Source organism: Lampetra planeri, chromosome 6 (genome assembly GCF_965212315.1).
Source record: "Lampetra planeri chromosome 6, kcLamPlan1.2.h2, whole genome shotgun sequence".
Lineage (NCBI taxonomy): Eukaryota > Metazoa > Chordata > Hyperoartia > Petromyzontiformes > Petromyzontidae > Lampetra > Lampetra planeri.
In genome coordinates, this window is record NC_136112.1 from 12365280 (window position 1) to 12372478 (window position 7199).

Sequence of the window (7199 nt, forward strand, 5' to 3'; positions counted from 1 at the left end):
GAGAATCAACAGCATTTTAAAATGTTACTGTTTGGCCGTGACAGGTGGTGGAGGGTTACGACACATTTATAAATAACGCGATCTGACCCAAAAACCTATATTAGGAATAATATTGGTCGCGAAAGCCTACGTGTTAAACTGACGAAAGCTTTAAATCGAAATTCTGCCACTGGTTTGTCCTCAGCTCTGGCAGTGCTGCCCCCGTTAAGCCCCGCCCCCACGAATCCCCTCCCCCACGAAGCCCCGCCCCCCGTTAAGCCCCGCCTCCATTAAGGCCCACCCTCACTCCTGGTTCACTATTCATATTCTTAGGTTTTTTCGGTAAAGTCACTGAGGTAAAAATTTAAAATTAATAAAAGTAAAATAAAAATAAAATAAAAATCACGACGTTTCGGAGGCAACACAAGCTTCCGTCTTCAGGTGGAACCGTCACAGCACGATAGCTGTATTAAGTGAGAGAAATTCCAAGAACACAGTATTTGTATATATACTGGTTGAGGGTGGGAGGAGCCAAGGTAGATCCTGAATATTCCACTCCCAGCTCGACCACGCCTCCTTTTTTTCCGCCCGAACGAACAATGGAATCGATAAGGGGGAGGAGTCGTCAGCGCACCATTCTCCGCTCATCGATTCCGTTCCAAAACACGCCGCACCCCAAACGGACAAAGGAATCGACAGGTGAATCGTCAATGGAGCCACACGGCTCCTAAACCAATGAAGGAATCGACGGGGGTAAATCGACTACGCACCGTTTTGGCGCGAATCGATTCCACGCCGCCCCCCCCCACCCGAAACCAAGACTGAGTCATGTCGTAAGTGAAGTTGTGCGTCGTAAATCGTTCCATGGTTGCCTGTTATACACGTCGTAAATGTCGCAAATCGGAATGTCGTAAAACGGATGTAATGTTTCCGAAAATGTTCAATACATTTTTATTGACATTTTAAATACGTAAAAGCGATGTTTAATTGAATAGTAACGTTTTAGAAATGTTATGCGCTCAAAAAACAGCAACAAACTCACACCATGATAGCATGACAATACTGCATGTTATCTAGTACATACGCATTAAAATAATGAAACGTTGACATTTACTTCCACATTAGTGCACGTGAATCTATTGCCTACAAACGCACATCATGTACGCTGTAATAATGTATGGGGTGAAGCCGTCGCATTGCGCTTTGAACGAACATATCAAGCTTTCAAGAGCCGAATGGCTCACAGGGCTTTACCAAATAAATGAAATGAAAGCTGAATTGCATTCCTGGTCACGGCTCGCGCCAGTGATAAAGTTGATACCTGAACTGGTCCTGATGCACCCCCTTCACCAACCCACACTGACCAGCCTGGTGAAGTATGGTCAGACACACGAATATCCATACCTGTCAACCCATACGGTTGAGCCCGTATTGTTTTGCAGGGAAATTGAGTTTTCAGGTCCATACGGCGTGCAGCCGTTTCAATACGGGCATTAAAAAAAAAACATTGTGTTTCTCCCTTGTGATGGAATTTTGTAGGATGAACGTTGAGATGTATAAGGTGCACGGGGTGACCAATAAAGTCTGAATTGGTCTGTAATAAGGTAGGGGCACTGATAAGGGATTGACAGGTATGCAACCCACACCAGCCTGGTGAAGAATAGTCAAACACGAATTTGACCGAAAAGTGGGGAGGCTTTTTAATCCAGTTCTGAACACAACATTCACTGTAAAGTGCATAGTTAAATGTGTGCGTAATATGCATCAAATAGCCGCTTTAATAACTATACTGCAAGTCTGTGTAGAACATACATTTGTACGCTAATTAATTACAGAGGTCGTCGCCAATAAATTACCTCTGGTCTTCATTCCAAAGCCACAATGACGGTATCAAAAGGGTTTTCTCTAAAACAAATATACCTGGAGTTAGGATCTCATCTGACAGCTTAGCCAATGTGTGTGTGTGTCTGACTTTTGAATACACTGATCATCTGTTGCCTGGCCTCATGGCACTAACAATAATGAGGGAACGTTTCACCAAATGTATATTGAACTTTTTTCGCACAGTACGTGGCCGACCGAGCTAATCGGAGGTGTGACTTACCATAAAGTAAATTTAACACGTAGGAATTACCATAAAGTGTTGCTCATTTAACGACCCCCATAAATATGATAGGCCCAAGCGGCCCACAACCAGGATTTGAACTTATGACGTTCTTACTGATATCATATAGCCGAATAATCGATAAGTGCACCTACAAACCCAGTAACCTGCACTTGATTCAAGTGGTAATTGATCCTTTCCTGGGCCTCCTCTAGGTCAATTCAGACTTAAATGAATGACACACTTCTGCGGAATGGAGAACATTTGTATATAACACTACCTTTTGATTGTGTTTAAGCCTATGCTGCAGTTGACTTATATTGGAAATAATTGCGTTGAATTGTACAGGCAATATATAAAAATGTCCTTCTGGAGTCAAGGAGTGAGGGGAGGAAATGCCCTTCTGCAACTCCCAACGGTCGGCGGAGAATCGTGTGCCACGTCAGAGAATGGCACGGGGGATGACGCCACGCAACTACTTCAAGTTTGTCTAATCAGAAGACCTTTCATCACTATCATCAGCCAAGATCAATCCACTACTGGATGAAGGCTTCCAAAGCTGTCACCATTCCTCAGAGTATTGCGTAACCCAACGCTAAAAGGAATAACTGTATGTCAATAATTTGTTTCTACCATGACGTGACGCTTGGCGGCATGGCTTATCTATTTACATGGCAATGTTGAATACATCTGAGCTGGGATAATAACATGTTAAATCTTGGGGAACCATTTACTGCCACGATAAACACGTTAATGGCCCTCTTTTGGCAGTCGCAGTGCAATGGTTGAGGTTTGTCTTTGGAGCCTCTAGATCTCAGCTCAGCTACTCCCCAATTCTTCATCGCAGAGGAAGCATTCAAAGCTGCAGCTTTAATCTCATTACCACTACACAAATCATCGTAATGTATTTAAGTAGTAGGCAGGTGAACTACTGGTATCACTTACATAAAGCTTTGCTCCTTGACCTGAGCCTCACACTGACGGTGAAGTGAAACGCTCAAACAGAAAACAGTTACATATATTTTCAGATCATGTTTGCATGTTTTGCCACAAGTATGCGTGGTTAATGCAGACTTGATGATTTGCAATCGGTATCTATTTGGTGTTTGAACATCTTAACACTATCTGTTTTATTGCCAGGAAGGGTGAAGGGTAAAATACTTTTTTTCTATCAGCTCCAGGATCTCTGCATTTGCCCTCCAAGTGCTGCCCTCTAGCTGCCCAGACACGAGCGCGTTTTGCTCGTAAATTTAAGTGCTGCTATTTTTTTGATGTTGGGGTTTACGCGAATGTGCACAATGGGATGAGACGATTGATTTTTCGATTTTTTTTTTATTTCAGCAGGCAGGGCCCAATTAGGGGTCGTCCATAAATGACGTCACGCTATTTTTGACGATTTTTGACCCCCCCCCCCCCAAATTAAAACATGCTTCAAATCGCTTTAAACTAGTGTCATTGTAGTGCGTATTTAATGTGGCGCTGCACTCTGATGTTGTAGGAGAAACGTTTATTAAAAAGTGTATTGTGTTGTCTATATTTAAAGTTTCGCATTTTTATGTGACGTCACATTTCTCAAACCCCCCCCTCCTCGTCACACATCGTCACAAATGTCTGACCCCCTCCCCCCCCCCCTAGGTGCGTGACGTTTTTTATGGACGGCCCCTCATACGATTTTCAATTACAGTGTTTACAATGGAATGCCTCTGGAATTCTCCCTAAACACAGCCACAAAAAACGTTATTTACTCGTGTATAGTTACCCCTGTCATTAAGCGTCTGTGCTCTGGTTGAGAATACAATTCAGTGATTCTAACCAGATCCGTGGATTCGTGTGTCACACAATACGATGCTCCATCATGGCCCATCAAACGTGATGTTGGGGGAAATAAAAAAAGCTAAAAAATACATCCGGCAGTTCACGTTTTTCTTGAATGACTAAAATCACCCTGGGTAGCAACATCGCCTGCGGGTGTAATAGCCAGGTGTTAATTTCACCCACAAAGACGAAGATCCCCCCCCTCCTATACAGTCTTTAGGGGCCGTCCATAAATGACGTCACGCGATTTTGGACGATTTATTATCCCCCCCCCCTTCGTCACACGGCGTCACAAAAAGTCAGACCCCCCCTCAAATATGACGTCAGAAAGCTCTGCCCCCACCCCCCAACAAATAAAACATGTTTCAAATTGCTTTAAACTATTGTCATTGTAGTGCTATTTAATGTGGCGCTGCACTCTGATGTTGTAGGAGAAAACATTAAAAAGTCGATTTAGTTAAGTAGAACGTGTTGTTTATATTTATTTAAAGTTGCGCATTTTGATGTCACGTCACATTTCTCAACCCCCCCCCACATCGTCACACATGGTCACAAATGTCTGACACCCCCCCCCCCCAGGTGCGTGACGTCATTTATGGACGGCCCCTTAGAGATTATTGGGGCAAGTGTTGTTTACCGAGCGTCTGTTATTGTAAGGCACGACGCATGAATGGTTGGGGAGGTCAAACTTACGCCCGGCCGCCTTTGTATTCCCAGTACTGCTTCTGTGACACATCGCACCAAGTACTGTATGTACTCATTTAAGCCTCAACCAATGGGAGGTTCAATACGGGATCACATATCACTCGCTACTGATGTTAGCCGTGGCTGGAGATCGAACTCAGGTCGCCAGGTTTGTGGCGTGAACTGGAGAAACGAATGCGCCCAGACGTGGTTTAGGACGCATCTTGTGCACCGTACATGACAAATTAAAGTAAATTATTAAACCATTTGTTTTGTTTACCAGGTAAGGCCCATCTTACCTATATAGCTCTTTTTTAGAAGCGACCTGGCTGCCACAAATGACAGCTCGACCAAATGTCTTATCACGCGGAAATCTAGAGCAGCCGAATACTCGAAAAAGCGTGATGCTGATTCCAAATGTGGAGGGGAAAACCGGAAAGAAATCCACGCGACTACGGGGAGAGACACGCAAACTTCAAATACACAGCAGCAGGCGTCAGGGTTGGGATCGAACCCACGACCTCCTGTATACCAGGCGAGGTAGTTAACATTTCCTAGCCACCGCGGCTCTCTCGAACAGCGCTTTGACAAATTGTCAACTGAGGCTGTAAGATATTTGTCTGGTTCCACGCACAATTGCCCACACAAGCATGGACACGCTCACCTGCACCGCTCCACCCAAGTACATTACCGCATACAGATGCTGTGACCGCATGCGCAAACGAATCTATTAATAGGTCTAATACATAATGCAGCCATTAACCCATCCCGATGGCGATGCAATGCATTGTCATCAATAGATTCAATAATCGATTTCAGCACTATTTTAATGATGCAAAAAGAAGCTTTAGCCTTTCTGGCAATCATACAGGAGGTGTTCAGATTGATTTGAAGCTTTCGTGACTGCAGGAATCCATACTCTTTGGTTCTTTCGGTAAAGTCACGTAGTTAGAAATACAATAAAATGAAAACAAATCACGACGTTTCGATTGCAACAAAAGCAATCATCATCAGGTGGGAAAACCACAGCAAGAAAAAAAAACACTTCAGCAAAAACAAATATTGCTGTGGTTTTCCCACCTGATGATGATTGCTTGTGTTGCAATCGAAACGTCGTGATGTGTTTTTATTTTATTTCTAACTACGTGACTTTACCGAAAGAACCAAAGAGTGTTCAGATGTTCAAACACCATATCGACACATTGCAATGCATCAACTCTGATGCCTTGCCACATGCAAAACAAACAAGATCCAACAATATATTCATTGTCGATTACATTGATTGGCCTACACCAGAGACAGCCTCCTATGTGGCCTTGTCTCACCACCAGTGTTTGAGCAGAGAACGCCAACAGGCGAACAGCACAAAGGCAATTGCGTGTGGTGCATGCAGACCTGACGCCCTACAATCGGTGTTTGAACACCTTAACACCTTCTGCGCTCTTACCGCAAAGGCTAAAGCCTCTTCTTGTACTCGTCGTTTTTACACGAGCAACAATGGTCCCACAGACGCGACTACAGGTAGTCCCCGACTTACGATGGAGATGCGTTACGACGACCCCATCGTAAGTCGAAAATATCGTAAGTCGAAAATGGCCTCGTCTACCCAGGAGTCTTAAAGAATGGTGATAATTTAGCAAAACAGAGCAATTTACTGCATAAACTATATACTGTATGTATTTATTAATTACAATACTGTATTACACAGTAAAATGTAAAGTAAAAAAACAAGGTAAATTCTTAGCCTACCTATATAAACTGCGATTTAATAGAAAGTTTTTTCAGGAAACAATCCTATCTGCATCACACAAGGCGGGAGATGCGTACATCCCGGCAGCGTCCCAGCGTACAGCATCGTACCTCGTACGCTGCTGCGTTTGCCTGCCGCGCGAAATGTAAAATATTGTACAATTTTGTCGTATCGCTATCGCCATCGTAAGATCGAAATATCGTAAGTCGCACCATCGTAAGTCGGGGACTATCTGTATTATACACTGCGGTAGAGGCCCCCATAGCGACTACATGGGGTGTCACGTGAACCCCATGACATACAAATACGTATCGAAAACAAACGTCGATACTCACGCACGCAAATTAAGGAGCATACCCGTTTAGATGAATGCACATTGTTCGATGATCAATCGTTGCGGTATCACAGTATATATATATCCATGATCTATACCAACACCCCCGAATGGACGCAGTCAACCGTACTAACTAATCGGAGACACTTGGTGCAGTATGCATGTTGAACGTTCACATCGACAATGGGGAATGTGCTTTGGTCGTGCGTGATAGTCGCTAAGCCATCCTCGCGACATCAAGAGGCGCTCGCTCGCACGAAATACGATTTATGCGCACAGAATGTGGCATATTTCCAGGGTCGTTGTGTGCGAGTATAGCTTCGTGCGTGTTATAGCCAGGCTGAAGTAAGCAATGTTTTGTTACCCGTGTGTAGGTAGCTACGTGGGGGCATGAGATGGCGCATTGGGGGCCGTCCATAAATGACGTCACGCGATTTTGGACGATTTTTGACCCCCCCCCCCCATTCGTCACACGGCGTCACAAAAAGTCAAACCGCCCCTCAAATATGACGTCACAAAGCTCTGCCCCCCAC